This window comes from Stegodyphus dumicola, chromosome 6, assembly GCF_044657685.1.
Source record: "Stegodyphus dumicola isolate Sdum_Otavi_A_Nest chromosome 6, ASM4465768v1".
Taxonomy (NCBI): Eukaryota; Metazoa; Arthropoda; class Arachnida; order Araneae; family Eresidae; genus Stegodyphus; species Stegodyphus dumicola.
This window is the reverse complement of record NC_140773.1, coordinates 44,277,142-44,299,130: the sequence shown is the minus strand read 5'-3', so window position 1 is coordinate 44,299,130 and position 21,989 is coordinate 44,277,142. Positions and strand designations below refer to the sequence as shown.

General features: G+C 32.5%; 1 protein-coding gene across 3 annotated transcripts in view; it reads left to right on the top strand.

Moving 5' to 3' along the window:
* Positions 1 to 21,989, top strand: part of LOC146996733 (regulator of G protein signaling 7-binding protein A-like) — a 329,695-nt gene that overhangs the window by 5,896 nt on the left and 301,810 nt on the right. The window contains exon 2 of one of the 3 annotated variants that reach the window (XM_085818265.1): positions 15,954 to 16,031. The exons of the other annotated variants lie outside the window; for them this stretch is intronic. The gene's annotated coding sequence lies outside the window, so the exon portion shown is untranslated. The remainder of the gene's footprint in view (positions 1 to 15,953; positions 16,032 to 21,989) is intronic. 3 annotated transcript variants of the gene reach the window in all.

Sequence of the window (21,989 nt, the reverse complement as noted above, 5' to 3'; positions counted from 1 at the left end):
AAAATGCGACTGTCATGATCAATAAGAAAAAAATCCATAACTTAAATATTTTTTATATATTCAAGAACAAATCTATTGAAATTTATGGAGCAGTACGAAGTGTTTCAGACATTGAGGTATTATTTTAGTTTAAATAGTTTCCAGTGCTAAATAAATGGCAGGATTAATATACGCAAACTTGCGTCACTGCGTCGAACCAGTTGAACAAAAGAAAGCGGCTAGAGCCTCTCCTTCTATTCCTTCTTCAGTGGCTATCACAAACAGACAAGATTCGGTTGAAGCTCCTCCTCGGTTAAACAGGAATTCACTGGGCAACATTAAATGCATACGAATTGGAAAGGTTGGTTTCGTTTTGTAGAGGAAGTCCTCCCGTTTAAGACATTCATAAACATTGTTTGTATGAAGAAAGCATCACATTGATGACAGTCAAGCAATAAAGCTGCTAATCCAGGAGAAAAAGATTTTTGTGCTTCAATATGCCAATATAGATTCTGTTACTGTTATGCAGTTCGTTTTAGAACACGATATTGTAAACAATCACTCGCAAGGCAATCTACCTACGACTAGAACAACGCATTTGAAGAAATGGGTTATCTGTAAAAAGGAAATGTCCCGAGTGGCCATTCATATGTGTATTTACATTTTCTCCTTAAGAAAAGAAACTTACTAGTAAATTGGACGATTGACATAGATTTGGTGAAACTGTGACAGAAAAAAAACAGCTAGCATGGGGAGTAAGAGTATTTACTGTCTCATTTGTAATTGCATAGACGCTTTGCTAAGAAATGCAATATTCTATCAAAAGTTGGAATTTTTCATCCAAAGGGGCTTTGTCCTTGAAGGGCTATTGTTTTCGTTTTGCGATTTTGCGTTGAATCATTATAAATGTCCGTTTCACTTTTCAAACTGTTGCCACCAAATGTTAGAGCCCTGCATTATATTTGAAGAAATTAAATAATGAAACATCTGCATAAATGTATCATCTGCAGTATGTCTATTTCTCACAGTGTGATAAAACAACGGTACCTAGAGCCATCGAATTTTGAATGACGTAATCCTGCTGCGAATGTGGTCTTGGGGAAGATCAAATTTGAAATTTAGAATTTGTTTTATTATCGATTTCATATTTTGTAAAACTTAAACGAATTTTTGAGAAACAAAGTCAACGATTTAAAAGCGAGCAATGGCAACACTCTACGGAAAAAACGACCTTTTTATTTATAACGAGCGGAACTGTGAATCAGAAATTCTAAAGGTATGCTCATTTTAAAATTATTTTTTGACATTGCTATTGAACTGAATTTTATGGTTTAAGTGCAAAGAATTATGATATTTAATAAATAAAGGTAACATACAAAACGTTAAAAAAATGCCCCTTTGAACGTAATTTAAAATCTGAAACCTTTCAGATTTTTTTTAAACTAGTGAATCTGTTTCAAAGTTCAAATTTATAAATGTAGTAATATATAATCAATGTAGTAATATGTATTCAGATATATAAATGCATATTTTGGATCTCAGCACATTGGGGGCTACTTTTCTCCATCACAGTTTTGCAAACCTGCCAAATTTACAGACAGGTTGCGTTAACCCATATCGAAGAAATAGTGTTTTGTGTTCGCGGGACATATACATATAGTGTGAAGGAATGAACAACATAGGCAAGTAAGGAACGTGAAATTTCACAAAAGATTGTGTCTAATAATTTACCTTCAACAGACAAGAACAAGGCCCACCAGCGGTCGAGCTGAGCACTGGTATTTCGGTCCGAGGTTCGAATTCCAAGAACAGTCTGGCTGCATAGGCGTTTTGGTGGTTTTCCCAATGTGAAACGAGCCAGTTTCCCTTAGAAGTCCTCAACGAAGGCATTCCTTCCCTTAGGCAGATAGCTCTCGATGCTTTGTCATAATCATCTAAACCAAACCAGACCAGACAAGAACATGCTTAGGCATGTTTGAACCGAGAAGTCTGTTTAACAGCATATGATTACTCCTTATGGCGCTACATCAAAGAACGAGTTTCTGTTTCTTTCTTTCACTTGATGGATCTTAAATAACTCATCAGAACACCTGCTGCGACTGTTGACATGAAGATGCTGAGACGTATTTGGAACTTGGTTATTGCATTTATATCTGTTGCGTTATAAAAGGGCAATGCTCAGGACATTTGTTACTTAGCCATGTAAATCTCAACACATTCTAACCATGTATATAGCTTAGTCATGCTATTATAAATTATAATTCCTGAAAATGCTGAAACTATTTATTTCTTTAAAGTTAATCGTTCATAATCTATCTCAAGTAGAAAATAAATTACTAATAACCTATATTTTAAAAGTAGAAATTTGTAATATTTATCCCGAGAGTAGGAGTATAAAAGTTTTAACAAAAATTGAAACTAACGCTTGTTTTAAAATAAATTATCAAAGAATTATTATATGCAAAACCGTATTCTGGAATAAAAGTTTTGTTTGCCTTACTGGCAACGTGGTAGGACTTTTGCCGAACGAAGCAATACATTTGCCACCTCTCTATTTTTGAAATAAAACTTTAATTCCAGAACTCTGAAATGCTCATTTTTCTGTTAACAAAATAATGGGTAACATTCTAGAAGTTTGTTTCATTGTTTCAAACGTTGTTCTGCAGACAGTGCAGTGAGAGTTCTTAAACCAAAGCTTCTTAATTAAAGATCTTGGTTATTTCTTAATAGATTTTTGTTTAGAAAAATTACTCTCTCATCAAGTGGCACTTACAACAACTTGGAGAAAAATTATTAGTAGTGTTACAATAAATAGAACTACGTTTAGGATACCGTATTTTAGAGCAATGGCCTCAAACTAGCGGCTGCGAATACATTTCAATTATATATTTGTCGCAAATATGATTATGCAAATAATACAAAATTCTAGTTATTTGAAGTCGGAGTTTACATCATTAATTTTAATTAACATTAACAAGGAACATAGATAACGCACCAGAAAATTTATAAATGAGCTCATTAATTTACAGTGGGTCTATATCTTATTCAAATATTTGAAGATGTAGATTTTATCAACTTTTATTCTTACTTGTGACAAATATATCAATCGTGAATTTTTTGCCTTATATTTATTTATATATCAATCACGAATTTTTGCATTAAGAATAATCGCTTTGCTTAGGAATACGCATATGTAGATAGCCTTTTTTCGCAGCTGAAAATTAATGAAAAAACAGCCAGACTGACCGACAAGCATCTACAATTCCAGTTCATTTCTAACAATTTCTCTTTAAGGTTACAAACTTTATCAGAATCGATATAACATCAAATATCAAGCTATATAGTAAGCAATAAAGAAGTTTAAAACTATTTACATACAAACATACGCATTTTTATTTATGTGTCGAAGGAAAATTTAATGAATAAGAGAAAGAGTCTAGGTTACCATTATTAAATTAAAGTAAGTTAGTTAAAGATTAATTAAACATGTTAGAATCATTTGAAAAAAATGTCAGTCTAAGAATTTGATATTTAGCTGTCACTATATTTTAATTACGAAGTGTAACAAACAAAAATTGCTTCCAAATATCAAACCTTAGAGCTCAGATAGAAAATAAATATAAATATTTTGCGATGTTAATGTTATTGTTTATGTATGTTTTGATAAATATTTAGTAAGCGAAATTAAAAATTTGTTTAAAATATCTTTTATTTTGTTAATAACACTTTTCATTTTGCTAAAAAAAAAAAAGCCTGGCCCGTCAGCATTTTCTGATCGTGTTTGAGACTACTGTTTTAGAGTGTAATGAAGTGCATGCAATCTGAGTTTGAGACTATTGTTTTAGAGTGTAATGAATTCATAAAATTATATTTCCTATGGGAAACACGGCCTCGCCAAAAAACGTGCCGCTTGGGGCAAATTGTTTGCTCTGCCCCCTGTAGCTGTGCCGCTGCTGCAGTGAAGAGGGTAGTTAATTAAATATTTTATAACACGGTAAACATGAATGTAGATAGAATTCAAATTACTCCTGAAGAACATTTGCATCGGTCACTTTAATCGCTGGACTGGTAATGATATTCAGCCATCCACGTGAATGCCCATTTTGGATTAGCACAGAGACTTGAATAAAGATTGAAGTTAAATTCTAATGCGCCTACGATGAAAATAGGCTTTTAATTTTTAAATTAGATCTGCGGGGTCCTTCGGATGTTTTTTTCTTACCTTGAGTTTCGAGGGTTCTTTTCCCCTTATGTGTTTCTGACATTTTATTTATTATTTTTTTATTTTTGTACATTGCTTTTGATATTTTATTCAAGTTTAATAAAGTTTGAGCATAATGAAGTTATGCGAAATTTGTAATGGCTATTTATTATAAAGCACGAAATTAGTAAATACATATTAATAAAGCATAAGCATAGTACCAATAAATTTTAAGAAATTTAAGCTCCCTAAAATTACTTTAAAATTTATACGCAATTCTTGCCAACTGGAAATAGGCAATAATCATCACAGATTATGAATCATATTTTGTGGGTTTATTATAATATCATTGGCAGTATTAAATATTATATATTCAGCTAAACTAACCAAAGCGACAATCTTATGTTTGGTGTAGATTTTAATTACACAACGCCAGGTTGTTGCTTTGCCTAATTTTATGTTTTAGTTTGGTGTGTATCTCTTGCTTATGTTTGGTGTAGATTTTAATTACACAACGCCAGGTTGTTGCTTTGCCTAATTTTATGTTTTAGTTTGGTGTGTATCTCTTGCTTATGTTTGGTGTAGATTTTAATTACACAACGCCAGGTTGTTGCTTTGCCTAATTTTATGTTTTAGTTTGGTGTGTATCTCTTGCTTCTCGATTGAGTTATTAATATAATTCCATATTCTTTATCCTTGTGCGCTTAAACTAAAACCTGAATGAATATTCTATAGAAAAATAAAGGCCATAAACGAAAAGGGCAATAAGTTATATAAGTTTTCATAAGCCGGTGCCTTTTTCACTGTAACGGTTAAGTTTATTTATTTCCAATCATTGAATGGTGTGATTCCTCTCATGAAACATCATCATAAAATGAATACATTTTGTTTTGGCAAGACGTAGTTAACAGCCAATGAACAAAAAATATTATTAAATTATTTAGCAATCTAAAAAGGATTTTGAATCTAAATCTAACAAAGCCCTGAAGTACCTTTATTCAGATATATCGTAATGTGTTGGTGCTTTATTAAAAGTAACTATTACGATGAAATGAAGAGCCAAGAAACGTGACAAAATCCAAGAAAAGTGTATAATAATTCAAGAGATAAGACGTTTATTTATTAAAACCAGTTTCTACAGACACAATCTAAACTTGTATGTGAAGAATCACAGTGAATCGTAGAAAGAGAGGCCAGTAAGTAAATTTATATAGCAGTTTAAATGGTAAAATATAAAAAGAACTAATTCAATAGTATTCTGATGTAAGTTTTGATTCCTCATGATGTTTGATGTAAATTAAAAATATATAAAATAAAATAACAAAAAATAATAAAAAACAAAATCTGAAATGTTTCAGATTTTAAATTACGTCCGAAGGGGCGTTTTTTAACATTTTGTGTGTTACCTTTCTTTATTAAATATCATGTTCCTCGCACTTAAACCATAAGATCCAGTGCAACAGCAATATCGCAAAATAGTTTTAAAACGAGCATATCTTTAGAATTTCCGATACAGAGACTCACGCGCCGGAGATAAAAATGTTTTTTCTGCACAACGTTGCCATTGCTCGCTTTGAAATCCTTGAGTTTGTTAATCAAAAATTCGTCAAAGTTTTAAAAAATAGGAAATCGATCATAAAACAAATTTCAAATTTCAAATTTGGTCTTCCACATGCTCATATTCGTTGGAGGATTACGTTATTCAAAATTCGATGACTCTATGTACCGTTGTTTTATCACAATACGAGAAATATACATACATTTATGCAGATTTTTCATTATTTAATTTCTTCAAATATAATGCAGGACTCTAACATTTTGTGGCAACAGTTTGAAAAGTGAACCGACATTTATGAGTCCGACGCAAAATGCCAAAACGAAACTAATAGTCCTTCGGGATTCAAATCCCTTTGGACTAATAAAACTTAAATTTCTCTGATTCTTATCCGGGACGTTCTCTTGAAGTCAGAGATAGGAAAAAAAGTCAGTTTCACTTTTTTTGAAATGTTAGAATTAGGAAAAAAGAATTCCACTTTCTACTAAAAAGTCAAAGGAAAAAAGATGTTTTCAATTCTTTTCTTTTTAGCTTGCAAACAACAGTTATAATATCGCTTGCTTTGTTATTAGGCGCCACTTTATAAACTAAAACCCTTATATTTTCCTTTTATGTAACTCTGAAAGGCGGGCATTATTATGTCTCTGGGAAAGGAGATGGAACACAAATTAACATAAAAATGACCTTCTGAAGAAACTGTAGAAATCGACTGCAGAAAAATATGAAGTAAAGTAGCAGATTTTGGGGGGTTGCAAGAGGGATATTCTACTTCCAAAAATAGTTTGAGGAATTTTAGGCATTAACATTAAGCATGAATGAGCTTTAAAATAGCATGCATAAGCTTATGCATTATTGGCCGTAAAATTTTGCACCCTTAACTGTGTCTCATCGGTAGGGGCCAAAATATGCTTTTTTTCAAAGATCTGAAATGCCCGTATATACGAATTTTTGTTGGAATGGATTTTCTTCCCCAATGTCAAGTAGAATGCTACTGCGTTAAAAATAACGTACTTAAGTGAAGCAATTACTTCTTTCTTGGGGATCTTTGTGCAGTGTCACCCATTACTTAGGATTTCATACTTTACTCACCACTTAGTTTCTACTTAGAACAGTATTGCAACTGCGAGCATTAATATCTAAACATTGAAGCTAAACAAAGGAGAGGGAAGATGCATTCAAATAGCACAGGTACTTTTAGTCACTTCAAAAGAATAACTGACATATCATTTAACAGCTCCCGAACCAATGAGCCAAGCACTAATGTGATGGGCAAAAGCACCAGGTAGAAAATGGGCGCATACTTTTGAGCGACCTGACGATGTCTGAATACTCGCCCGTTTCTGTCGACTTCGCTGTGAAAGAGTTAAGGAAGCTAAAAAATTTTAAACATTTGACTAATTGGCATTTAACTCACCCTCAGGATTTGATGATCGTACTTATTTTCGTATCATGGCAGCTTTCTACATTTTATCATTGTGGCAGCAATGTAATTAAACTTTTCTTATCTGTCGACAAGTTTATTTTAAACGAAATTTGTGTTACGTTTTTCATCCTATTTTTTCAAAGCTGTCATTAATATGCCAGATTCTTTATCTTCAAGTTTTAAAGTTTTTGCTGCAGTTAATAATTAATATTTCATTTTTCACGTGTAATACAATTACTTATGGAATAGTTATGAAGTAACTAGAAGAAAACTTCAGAGAATGGGCAGGCATGACATAGAAAATTATTTTATTTTCTCTTAGAACTAATAACTAATGAATAAAAATCCATAATAATCCTGAATACGGTTGTTTTGATTGGAAAAATATACAGCATTACTGCAAATTAGATAGATTTAGCTCGCTTTAAGTTCTCAAGCGTTATTCTGCGTTTTAAATACAAAGGAGGAGGTGCAAAAGTAAGTACTATGTGTTTGTATTTCTAATTGGGTATTGGGGGAAAAGTGTGGCGGGAATTATTTGGTATACAATTCTATCGTGTGACTTATTGTCCGTGGCTCATTTGGTCACTAACAACTATTAAGTGAATATTACGAGCAAGGTCAGTAGAATGACCATCAAGATTTATGGAGCTGATCTCCATGAATTTCTCCTTTTGAGACGTCATTATGCATAAATTAGTATAACACTTAAGCTTGCAAGAAGAATTTTTATCCCGCTTCTACTACAAACTCAGGAGGTTGAAAGGAATTTGAGAGTAGTTCTATTTTAGGGTGAAGCTCCGACTCTACATTTTTTAACCATGCGATCATATTAGGCACAAGCCGTGTGACAGCAAACAAAGGCTAGTTATGCTTCCTACAAATATCACAGAAATTGTAAAATGATATAAAGTATGCGAAATTTAACTAACTTCATAATTGTAAAATCTCAGGGAAATTAGAGTGGGGAAATCACGTATCAAAAAAGATTAAAAATATGGCAATCAAAAATAATACTTAAAATAGGGTTACAACCGAAAACGTCGCGGAGAAAACGTCGTGGTACAAAACATCGTGGGAGAAAAGAAAGCAAAAGAGAATATATCGCAGTTCCTAAAACATCGTGGTACAAAGTATCATGGTTGAAAATAAAGCTGTTCAAAAACTTCGCAGTTTAAAAACATCGTCGTCGAAAATATCGAGGTAAAAAATAAAGCTCCTACAAATCATAACATGACGATATCATCGCAAACATGCCCTTTTTCGGTTTAATAAGTTGTAAATGCATATTCGCATAAAGATTTGGAAGCTAAAGAAATGTTAACGACACTTTAAGAATAAACGGAAACAAAACAAGATACAATTTCCTCCAAAACAATACCAGATTAACAAACGCAAAAGAAAATAATCTGATAATTAACTAAGCAATTTTTACAGACGTACCCTCATGCAGTTATTTATCTTCCTTTTTCGAAGCATTTTTAGGCTGTATTTTTCAAATTACGAGTAAAATAATGAATTATTATGAGTAAAGAAATGAAAATTTATGAGTAAAACTTTATAAAAAAGATTAATTTGTTAATAAGCTTTGTTAATTAATCATGTAAATTTAAACTTCTTTTAAGTTTCATTAATTTAAGTTAATCAGTTTTCTAATTAAGTTGCATTAATTTTCTACGCATTTTAAATTTTTAAACTCTTAAGTTTCCTGCTTACTTTTTCAGCAAAAATTTACTAGCTCATTGTAAAGTATGAAATATAAAAGTAAAAATATCCATCTTTTCTTCTTGCTTTCCTAAATAATTATGCGAAAATGGATTTACAGCTTATAAAACCTGAAAAACACATGTGTGCGATGTTATCGTCATGAGATGATTTGTAGGTACTTTATTTTTAACCACGATATTTTCGACGACGACGTTTTTAAACTGCTAAGTTTTTGAACCGCTTTATTTTCGACGACGATATTTTAGAATTGCGATGTTTTTTCTCTTTGCCTCTTTTCTCCCATGATGTTTTGTACCACGACGTTTTCGCCTTGCGTTGTTTTCGTCCACGATATTTTTGTCGCGATGTTTTCGGCGGACACCTAAAATAAATCTAAGGGCATAACTCATTTACCCACTAGATATGTGTACAAACACGCAAATTCTAGTACAAAGTAATGCTAAATGAGAATAACTGGTGTTAGACGAAACAGATAAAATTCCTCTCATCCCTTAATTCCTGTTTTATATATATTGTTATAAATTATTTTTATCCCATTTACGTCGTTGTACGAAATAAAGGAAATACCGTAATTGCAAAACATTTCGACTATCATATTTAAACCAAAAATTTCCATTTTGAACGCTTTCGAATCTATTTGAACGATGTTTTATGCGTGACATCTGTACGTACGGACAGAATAAAGGACTCATTTTTACAAAACGGATTGTAAAATGGATTCGGAAGAGCTTTTCATCTTGACGCATGTATGTATCTCACATAACTCCAAAACGAGTAGTTTTGCCTTTTTGGTTGTGCACCTGCCTTTTGGTTGCAATCGGCCGCACTAAACGAATATATATATATACTCATTGCGCAAAAACTTCGTATGATTCGTGAACTAATCAATAACTATGATTTTAAAGGTTTGCATTGCAACTGGATGATCTCTAGTAATGAACAAGTTATTAAAACTCTAAATTCCCTTCAAATAGAACATATCCAATGCTACGACTTTGAAAACCTTTATACATCTCTACCACTCGAAGAAATTTTTACAAGTTTACTTGCTCTTCCAGATTTATTTCCACAAATTTCTACCATTCTCAGCAACGAAAAATGGCAGCTATTCCTTACCAGCGTTCTCTTCAATAATTTTATTCAGTTTGACAATTACATCTATAAACAAGTTCAGGGAATACCTATGGGCGGGAATTTTTCAACTTCAGTTTGTGAATTATTCCTGTTCACTAAAGAACTAACCTTTGTACGTTCACTCAGAACGGAAGAAAGTCTCTTTTTCCAACACATCTATAGATATATTGATGATGTCATAGCATTTAATAACTACAACAAAATAGAAAACGCTAATATCTACCCTGCTTGCTTAAAACTTAATAAAACCAATACAGAACAGCATGATATAGTCTACCTTGATTTACATATTATTGATTATCGTTTTATTAAAGTTTACGATAAAAGGAGAGAATTTAATTTTTCCACACTTAAACTCACTAACTGGAATTCAAATATTTCCAAAAGAGTAATAATCAACACAATTTATTCACAGCTACTTAGAATGAAAAGAATTTGCAATACTGCGGATCACTTACAAGAAGAAATACTATACTTCGTAACTATTTTAAAAAGTAACCAAATACCACATAAAATAATTAAAAATTCCCTGACCAAAGCTGGCATTAACCTTACCTAATTATAGATTTTTTGGGTTAGATAATGATTTTTTATACCTAAAGCTACGGACGGTTTAAGAAGGATGACTAATTCAGAGAATCTATTGTAAAAATGTACAGAAAATTCTTGTTTATTCATTCTCTTTCCTCCTAAAAAATTTTGGCACTTTAATCTTAAATACTATTATGTACATATTTTTAAATTTAAATTTCTTTACTGGCCAATTTTACTGCTTTTATTAACAAATCGGGCTTTTTTCATTTTTCATAGTAGCTTGATCGCCCGCTAGCTTGAAGAATTACGACTTTTTTAACAAATTACTGTTTTTTCCTTTTTCTCATGCTTTAATGGCCAAGTTTTTATAGTTTTAGCTGAATTTGCCATTTTCACTTCGAAAAAATTTTTTCCATCCTTCTACAAGCCAAGCGCCATTTTTTGAGCTCTTCACACGGTTCCCGAGGTTTCCGGCCCCCTTCGATAATAGGAGACGAGTTACAGATAACGAAAATCACTTCGCATTGGCTAAACGCCCACAACTCTTCGCTCCCCCCTACCTACGTCATCCAAAAATAAGACGCTTGAATTTAGCAGCCATTTTTCTGCATGTTTCCAGAGGGACAGCTTTACATCGCCAAAGGTCAGTTTTTTGTTTCTTTTGTTACAACTTTTTCTTGGTCTTAGCAAGACCCACTGAGTTGTTCTTTTCTCAATTTTATTTTTTATATTGATTATTAACTACAAGTTTTCTTACAGTTTCATAAAATCTACAGTTTTTAAAAATTAAATTGTTAATCTTTAAGCTTGCAGGCCCAGCCCGAATATATTTGTATTTTTAGGACTAATAGCTCATCGCTATTTATTTTCGTTTTGATTTTAATTTTAGACTAGATTTAGAAAGTTTGATTTTGATTTACATATTTTAACACCTTAATGTGTCTTTCTGAGCGGACGCGTCGGGAAATTGGAACAGAGAATTGAGACTATTAAAATTTCCAGGACACTTTGTCAAAAAATTTTTTAGCGAAAAAGTTTCAATTGTCTGTTTCGGCGAAACGCGTAATGGGGTTAGCTTGATTCGACGTTCAAATAATTGAAATTTCCCTTGAAAAGCCTGTTTGGATGTCGAATTGGGCTAATTTACCATTTTCCGCTTACTTTTTAACTTTTTCTGTTATTTAATTTTATTGTATTTATGTTTTACATGTCTAATGATTTGCTTTTCATGTGTATTAATTTTTAAAAACGTCTTTAACCTTTTGGAGCAGCAGCTCTTGGTAACTTTTAGGCGAGCTTTCTACAATTTTTATTTTTTACTTATTTTGCAGCATATTGCGCAAGATGTTTTCTTGACCAAAATTGTTATTACTGCTTTGCTTGATATATATATATATATATATATATATATATATATATTGATCATACGGCCGGCTTGTGCTGGCTAGGAGGATCAGGGCTGTGCCCTTATAATAATAATAATAATAATAATAATAATAATAATATATATATATTTATACCCACTCTGTTACCCGGCTGGGTGAGCTCAGTTTTTTATTCTTATGTGTTGGTAAATTGTCCATTTTTTGTTTTAAAAGTGATTAAATTATATTGTTCTTGCGTTCCGCTTAAGGTTTGTATTCTTTTATTTCATCTGCATGCCATAGTTGTGGGATTGTCAACATTTCAATAGTTGTTTAATTGATAAAGCCTAACGAGGCCGTCATTTGTTTACTTTTGAAACTGTTAATAGAATAGTGAATTCAGTCAGTTCGTGTACCAGCATCATTGTCTTTTTGCCGAGTGGCTAATAATCCAATATAATTATTAGTTTGGTTACTCAGTGTAAGTAGAAGTCAATATAGTAGCTTATATCTGGAACGTGAATTAGATTTAATATTTTAAAAAATCATGTTTTGGTTAAAAATGTTGACTTATATGCTGAAAAATACGGTAAGTCATGTTACATCCATATTATAAAATATGTAGCTTTGTATTCTTCACCACAGATTCCGTACATACATTACTTTATGATACTATCTAAATTAAGTAATATTTTCTAATATAGAACAACGCACGCCAAACAGTTTTATCTAAAAGATATAGTCCACACCAACTTGATATTTACAGCAAGAAAATGTAATTTCATATCAGCTCATTTCGACTCAGATAAAGTTTTCTAAACATAACGCATATAGCTCTTAGTTTAGCTGCTTTTAAAAGTAAAGAAGGCAATAAAGATCAAGCAAAGAAGTAGCATAACACCTTTCATCAACACTTTATTCATAATGCTTACTTTAGAAATAAGAACACTGTTGTAAGGATAACGCATTTGTTTAAGGTGTCAATGAGCAACACTGGAGCATATATTTTTCTGCAGAAAATACTTTGGCGCGTGTTGTGTTGTACTAAAAGAGATTCAAATTGATTTTTTAAAAAGAAACACGTCAGTGTATAATTTAAAATTTATAAAACAATCAGGCTTAGATTTTGAATGAAACCCCATCGATTTCGATGGCGATCAGGCATAGGTTAATTTTTTTGAGGAGCAAAACATTTTACAAATGGGTGAGGAGCGACAACATTCTACATTGAAAGCAACAGCCATAGCAAAGATCAATGGAACTTAGTGCCATCTGTCGAACAAAATAGGTACGAAACGCGATAAAGAATTTTAAAATTGATGAAAGAATTTACATTGGAATTAATATCATTAACTTAAGAAGATAAATTTTGAGAAACTTGAGAGTTTCGAGAAAATCCAATATACGAACTGAGAAAAATTTATGGATAAATTTCTCATGACGTAGATCAGTTAAAATAAAACATTTTCGCTCCTGAAAAAGAGGGACGTATATCTGATCGGCTTCGAAACTAATACAGGATATTCAAAATGTACGGTAAAATAAGACTGCATTTTTCTCTCATTCTAAATCCAAATACAGTTTTTAGGGCTTACATTAATTTTTATGGTGAATGTTTATCAGACTGCGAAACAACATTTGTGACTAATCTTGTAGGAATACAACAATAAACAAATTTTTAGCTATGCAAAATTAATAATATCTTCAAAATGTGGATGGATTACTTTTATTATACAAAATAAAAAGTGTCACATTGTTTGGGGGCCGGTGAAGGAGAGAAGACCTTAAATCTGAAGATACTTCAAAACTTTTATGGATAGTATCAGAAAAATCTTCTTTATCGATCTAGCCGGGGGGAGTTTGGGGGAGTTTTTGTGACGCTGCAAGAATAATGGACGCATAAAAAATATATTTTCAGACTAAACCTGTTATCGTTTCTTCCCTCGCGAGATATTTTTAATCAGGAATGAGTACCTGGCAATAGCTAATATTGAGATAAGCGTCCTAAGTAAGCGGAGCCTCTTTTGCTAAGTTAACCTAAATCTAAATATGAAGGTAAAGTTTTTCTTGTGTAAAGCTTGAAAGATAAATATTGTAGTCTAAAAAGCTTTCACCACTTGATAGGAGTTTTTATAATTGTTTTTTGGCTTGCATTTAAACATATAGCGAACAAAGTAACAACAAAAATGTAATGACTTCTAGAAATAAACGTTTACAGAAAACCTCTTTAATTACACAGATTTGATAAAATATACTAAAAATAAAAACTTTTTTAATATATCATAATGTTTATTGTTATATAAGACTAAAAATCATGGGGCTCCCTATAAGCATTATATTAGAACATTCATAATAATTCTGAAGTATTTTAGAACGGTTTAATACAGACATTATAGACGCAGTGAACTCTAGTTAACTTGGGACATATCAACCGGATTTTTTTAACTGAGTCTTGACAAAACTTTCATTTGTTTACTGTGAAAGGATGAAAAAGTAATAAAATTTTCAAATGACTGTCACTAATAGCCAGCCCTCTAAATTATTATCTCAAATCATCAACTTAAAATAAAACTGTCTATTAAAATTACCGTAATTTCTAGCTTATTTTCCATTCTAACGTTTTAGCATAGTTTTCCCCTTTTTCATTGCGTTCAGAGAACGAACTTCCGTAGATTTTAAAATGGATTAATCCTCACAATGATTGTCTGTGCTTTCTAACAAAGATAAATCTCGCATACTACCTGCGAAAGTCATGCTGAACTTTTCCGTTCTAGCTGTTAAGCCAGTTTGATTGAAAAATCGAGCCATCACAGAAATGCAAACACGAACGGTCTATTCAGTTTACGATTTCGCGGAATCAGATGCACGTTCATCTCCTCTCTAATTATTTATGGAGGAACTGAGGTTAAGGAGTAGTAGAGACAACAGTAAGAGCAGGCGAGATTCAAGTGACAATGAAGTAGAAATGAGGATACCTTATTAGATATTGTATGCTAACATTACAATGCTTTCTTATTGAAATATAGATTTCTTACTTCCTGGTACGAAATAAAGGAAGTATTGTAATCTCGAAAAATTTCGAGAGTCATATTTTAACGAAAATATCCATTTAGACCCTCTTGACATTATTTGACTATTTTTACATGACAACTGTACGTACGGGCAATAATAAAGGACTGTTTTTTGCCGAAACGGATTGTAAAATGGATTTAATATGGATTCGGAAGAAATGTTTTCTTGAAGTCTCTACGTACGCACGTATGTATGTATGTATCTCGCATAATTCAAGAAAGTTGAAATTTTGTATATGGGATTGCGATAATATGTAGTTGTGCACTTCCCATTTTCGCTGCTATCGGCTGCACCAATCACATGTATATATATTACCACTCTGTTACCTGACTCGGTGAGCTTCGTTTTTACATTTTTATATGCTGGTAAATTATGCATTTCTTGCTTTAAAAAGGATTGAATTATGTGATTTTTATGTTTCGATTAATGATTTAATGCTTTTAATTGATGTGCGTGCGATAATTGTAGAATTATCAACAATTTAAAAGTTTTAGTGTAGTGGCGAGTTAAACTTAACGAGCTGCCATTTGTTTACATTTGAAACTCAATACAATAGTGAATTAAGTCAGTTTCTGCGCCTTCAGTGTCGTTTTGCCGAGTGGGACAAACAGGAAACTTTCATTTTTGTGCACCGAAAAATCAACCTTCTTGCCCGATGGCCGAATTGCTTGTTTTTTGCTCTAATTTTAATTGTGAAAATTTTTTAACTGCTTTAACTATACTTAGTTTTTTTATGTTTTTCTCGTAAATACGTTTAAATGAAATGCAGCAAAAATGTGTATGTTTTAATAGGCCATGCAAGGAATTCATATAGTGCTCACATCAGATTTTTTTTTAAAGAAATAAAATTGTGATTGTTGCTTATAGAATATTTATGACTAGTTTTCATTTATTGTGTTCTCACTGTAACCACGTCTTCGGAAATTAAATTGTTTCGCATAATTTTATTCTCTCGATTTTCAGAAGAATTAATAAAGAAAAGGGCCAAATCGTCTGTTATATGCAAGTTTTTGAACTCAACGATATTATTCAAGGTTTCTGGTAAATATTGTACCTTAATGGTCACTATAGCTTCTTCATTTCTATTGACATTTATTGCAGTGTGTTCATTTTGTTTCGAATACTGATTACATAATCACGTGAATTTATTCTCCAGAGAAAACTGTTCCAAAATAAAATAATTAAAAAAATTGCAAGCAGTACTTTTCTGTTAATATGGGTTATTGCCCTTTTTTTTATTTTGAAACTGTCCTTGGCGTAACCATGGCTTTAGGTAAACCGTGGACCTCTCAGTCGAAAGTTGGCTGCACTTGTTAATATGTACTAGTCTGAAATAGAAAATTTATGTTACAACATATACAGTAACTATAAGTATAATTTTTCATTGGTTTTATGACATACATTTGCTTCTCAAAACTAAACCATTTATATTTTAAGGGGAAAAAATGCAGTCGCTTTCATACAGCAAGCATGTATCATACTGTGAAATAACTTACCCACCAGCGGCGGAGCGAAAAAATCGCAGAACACTGGTAGTTCCGACCTGGGTTCGAATATTTAGGCGAACGGGCTGGCTGCATGGCGGTTTTCGTGGTTTTCCCCATGTATAACGTGAATGAGAGCTAATTTCTCTTAGAATGTCATTCACGAAGGCATTCCTCTCCTTAGGCAGATAACTCTAGTGTGTTTGCCATCAACTCAACCGAAACCAAATTATTTTATTAATGTTGTAAGAAAATAAATAATTTAGGTTTTAAGGACATAAATATGCTAATCAGTAATCCTGTAAAAGACTGAGTAATTTAAATTTTAATCATAGAAATATACCACGAGGTTTCTTACAAAGAATATTTATCAATATTTGAAGATGAACTAGGTCTTTAGCTACGGAAAATTTATCAGATATTCAAAATGATGAAATATTTTTTTTCATTTTTAATAAACAAAATAAGAAGTATTAGAGTGAAAATAAAATCTCGACATTTTCAGATACTCTGAAACATTTATGGATGATAGCACCAACACTGCTTTATCGATCTAGCTTGAGTTTTTCGGACGCTGCAAAAATAATGGAGGAAAAAAAGTATGTTTTCAGACAAAACTGGTAATGGCTGGGGTCTGGTAATGGCTAATATTGAGATAAGCATCGTGAGGACTGAATCCTCTTTTGCTAGGCTAACCAAATTCTAACCATGCCTATAAGATCGTAGTATAAATAACGGAGAATAAACAAAGGAAGTTAAAAGAGCTTTTTGCCTTTCATAGCAGTTTCTTCAATTCTTTTGCTTTGTGTTTTACCGAGAGTAGAAATAAAGGAAAACAGAAACTGGGTTAATTATGAAAGCAGAACAGTGAAACACTTTTCTAATTAGACGGTTTTAATCAAATGCAGTAAAAAATCAAAACGCTTTTTTAGCCATCATAGTAATTTTGGTTATAGCATGCTGTTGTCATAATGGCAGAAGAGCCGGTTGCCATAGTCTTGAGCTTGGATTCGTGTTCCAGAGAAGCTGTGAATGTTTGGAGAGGTCTTTGCAGGTAGTTGACAGATGACGGGAGACGGAGAATACATCATTCTACCAAAAGGTTAGATGGTATTGTTTCGTGTCCTGGCGTATCTAACATTAACTGGCGTAACTCTAAGTAATCTAAGATAATATGCTGATCATTATTTGTAATTATCTCTTTGATTACATTGTGTTTAATTTTGTACATTTATATATTGGTGAAAATATAAGTGTTTTTAAAGCTTAATTTTGTTGTATATACACAATTATGTTATAAAGTGTAATAAGTGTCTATTATTGTACAATAATTGTTATTATAATTACTTAATTATTGTATTTTACGATATAATTTTCATTATAGTCAATTCTAACATAATAATTATTATAACATTATGTTAGTATATTATATATTCTAACATAATAATTATTATTACATAACTGATTATAAGTTTGCAATGATAAATAATTATTACAATAATACTATAATTAATGTGTAGAGACATTAGGTATTTTTTGGAGGCAGACAAGGTGAAAAATTAGCAACAGCCTTCGCCGGGAATCGAACCACGGATTTCTGGAATACCGGCCCAGCGTGCAGAACCACTACACCACGAAGGCACGCTAGGAACGCGGTAGAAATACCTTATAAATGCTTATTATGTATATTTTTTACATTTGAACTAAAATATATGTACATTAATATACTTTAAAGAAAAGAACATTTTTAGTAAATAATTATAATAATGAAAATGAATGATTATTGTAGTTATTTCATTAATCATAATAATTATATTATAATAAATAATTATTATACTTTTTTCAATTTATGGGCGAAATATATATGCATCATTGAAGTGAGGGTAAAAAATCAAATTAATTTTAGAAAAAAAAAAAAAAAAAAAAAAAAAAAAGAACGAAAGTAATTCTTGCAAAAATAATCTGGCAAACATCATGCTAAGTAAACTACGATCAGGGAAGATCCCGTTTGGGGTAGATATCTGTTGACTTTTTCTTTTTTTTTCTTTTCTTTTCTTTTCTTTCTTTCTTTCTTTTTTTTTTTTTTTCGCTGCAGAAAAAATATTTCTGCTAAAAATGAAGTTCCATTACTTTTAGGTATTTTTAAAAGTAAGCAGTAAAATATGCCTCTTTACGTTAAATTCAGGGGTTACGAAAATAAAAATATTCAACTTTTTGGTTTCCAATGTTGTTGCACATCAGTGCGAATCTTGACGTTTATTTCTGCTAATGTGATGTAAAGGAACGAAACTCAATGACGACAGTATCGCTTGATGACACAGAGATTTTCCCTCCATCGGTAATAAACTAACCTCTTTCTGGAGAAGAGCGAACTCTCATGTGACCTCCTCATCCTGCGGCATGTAATTAACACTCCTTCTTGACGAATGCCAGCCAAGGTTTCATTTGACACGGTCGAACTATACATTATATAATATTGTAAGATATTGTTGCCATTAGGACACAATTACGTAATTTACATAATTATTACATTATTTCAAATACTCAAATATGAGGCATCAATCGAGGCTCAAGTTATATTACAGCAAAGCATGCACTTACAAGAGTGCACAGTACAAATACACTTTACAAAGACAACACTTTACAAGCTAGAGAATTTTACAAATGTATATTGCAGGATATCCAAATGCAGTAGCAGTACGGAAAGTTAAGCTTCTAGAAACAGAGCGAATACTTAATCCTTACTTTAGGCATTATTATTAAATTATGCATTTTTCCTATTATTAAAAAAATATATAAAACGATGCTTAAATCGGCTACGAGTTTTGCAAGCTTGTCGATAATGGGGACAATCCTTGCAACCAGATGACGTTGTTTTACCATAAACTTACAGAAGGCCTTGTATATTGTTACCGCGGATTTTAAGGTGGTGTTCTGTGGTCAATGAGCAGATGGTAAGACGCTAGTTACCATTAAGGTAATATTAGCAGTACCGACATGCTATCTGTGTGGATGGTGATGTCCTGTAGATTTTGCTCAGTGAGGTACTAGATAGGAAATTGCTACTGCTTCTGTCTAAAACACGACGTTGTTATCGCTTGTCCCTGCTTCCACAGGTTTCTTCTTCATGCTAAAGAATTTACGCTGGCCCAACTTCGTCTTCTATACGTTAGCCAGCTGTGCATATAATCGAGTGTTGTTGCTGGAGCAGTTATGATAATGCAGATGTATGTTTACACCTTGCTTCTTAACTGCTGGGTGAACATGTAACATTGCCATAGGCAGGCATTTCATAACTGTTTGGATAATGCCACCCATGTAAGAAGCTTGTGCCGAGTGCGGAGATGAAATGCTGATTGGATTACTGCTTTTTTCTTAACACGAATATGTAAAGCAACCGATGTAGTCGCTGTTGTGCGAAATGCCCTTGTGATGCTTAGCATAAATGGGCACTGGATGCCGAGAAGATGTTTTACTTACCTCTCTTGAATTGGTTGGGCTCAGATTGCTGCAGCATATGTAATCATTTTTTCTATGATAGTTGAATAAATACTCTTTTGAATGTGAGAACCCACTCTCCAAGTGTTTCCTTGGGACAGCCGTAGCTTTTGCACAATGTGGCTAGTTTGTTTCTTAAGCTGCTTAATGAAGAATCCAAGTCAATCGTTGATCTCATATAGGGCCTAGATATTTTAATTCTTTCATGGTTTGATCCTGCTATTGCTGGACTAATGTTGCTCTTGATTTGCATTTTTGGAATTATAAGGAATTCTTTGATTTGCCTTCTGAGATTGTCAGTTTTAAGATACTGTAGAGGCCATAGATTTTCTGATAGGTTTGAGTTCCATGTATCTTCAGCTTGTTTCTGGATTTCTCTCACCTATGAAGGCAACATCATCTTCACAGCTATAAGTTGTGTGTGCTCAGGCAAGGTAATAGGTAAATGCTACTGAAGGTCAAATTCCATAAGATTGGACCTGTCTTTGCAACATGAGGGAACTTACAATATTGTTGAAGCAAAAGCCACCTCGAAAGGTTAGTGATGGGAAAGAGGGTTAGGAGACTATGGGATACGTCCTCCAGGGTGTTCTGCATTAAAACTGAGACTGAACTTCTCCTTTTGCCTGAGTGTAATTGAGTTGCTCTTTGTGGTGCAACCTAGGCAAGGTTGACGGAAATAATACGGCTAAATAACCCATAGGTGTAGCCATTCGTCTAATGTATTAAGCTGTTTTGCCATCTGAAACGACAAGGGCAAGAACAATGGCTACTAGTGGCCAAGTGTTGAAGACTGCTAAATTTTGGTATTTCGACCTGAGTTCATCTCAAGCGAACAGGATACATGGATATTGCTCAGATATTTCCTAAGGGACTTGGGAATTGTAACGTGAGTACGAGCAAATTTCTCTTAGAAAGTCCTCCAAGAAGTCTTCCCTACATGTGAGCAGTGAGCTATCATGTGCTTTGCCGTCTCCTTGAAATAGTAACTGCAATAACATATTCTTGGTCTTAGTTCTGTTTGGCTTAACTCTAAATCGTAGTCTGACTTTCTTTCCTGTTCCTAAACTGTCCTCGGCTTAAATTAATAATCGGCACATTAAATAAAAAAAAGGAAATAAAACCATTTCAGACAGGAAAATAAAAGTCTAATGATGTAAACGAAACAGTACGAGGTTTTCAAAAATAACATAATTAGTTAAAATAAAACTCACAATTTCAGTAAAATCATGTGGGTTTCATATGTGAATTATGTTAGGGCGTTAACAAAATTTCAAAGAACTTAGATAATAAGATAGTATAGATAGAATATTTTGTAAGAATGACTACAATCTTGAGCATGCCTTCAAAGAACAGTCTTTGAAAGGGATGTAACTGAAACCGCCATATTTTTTATATATGAGTTTTATTTCAGAGGGTGATAGTGTACTTTTGAAACCCTTAAACTAGCTAGTCATTCCTTAAATACTGTAATTTTTTCCTTGAGTTTCTGGTCCCAGTTCTTTCAGACTTTTTTTTAACTAATGTCGTGACTTGTGGCTGAAGTTTGCAAAATTTCGTTGATGGAAAAGATTGCACGAGAAGCTTGAAAAGGTCTTTCTTGAGAGGTCGTTTTCGCCAATAAGCCGCCTGACGTGCTTGGGACAGATTTAAACTTATCTATTACCGCAGGGGAAGAATGTTATTGACTCAGATATATAGTTAGTTAAATTAATATATATTTTTCCTCTTAAAATTTGCTTTGAAAACGAGAGTACTAATGGCATGATTTGAAAAAAAAAATCTTCTTCAAATACTCCCCCCCCCACAAAAAAAAATAAGTAACATAATCATTGTATAAAGGACGACAAAACTGCTTGAAATGGCTAAAAGGAGGGAATTCGTTCTTACAAATATTCTTATCTTTACACTCATTATCATAAATGTTAATTCACTGTGGAACTTAATCTGAGTAGAAGCAGGAAAAATTTCTAGAAGAAGGAGTCAAAAAAGATATTTAGAAACACTCAAAGCAATT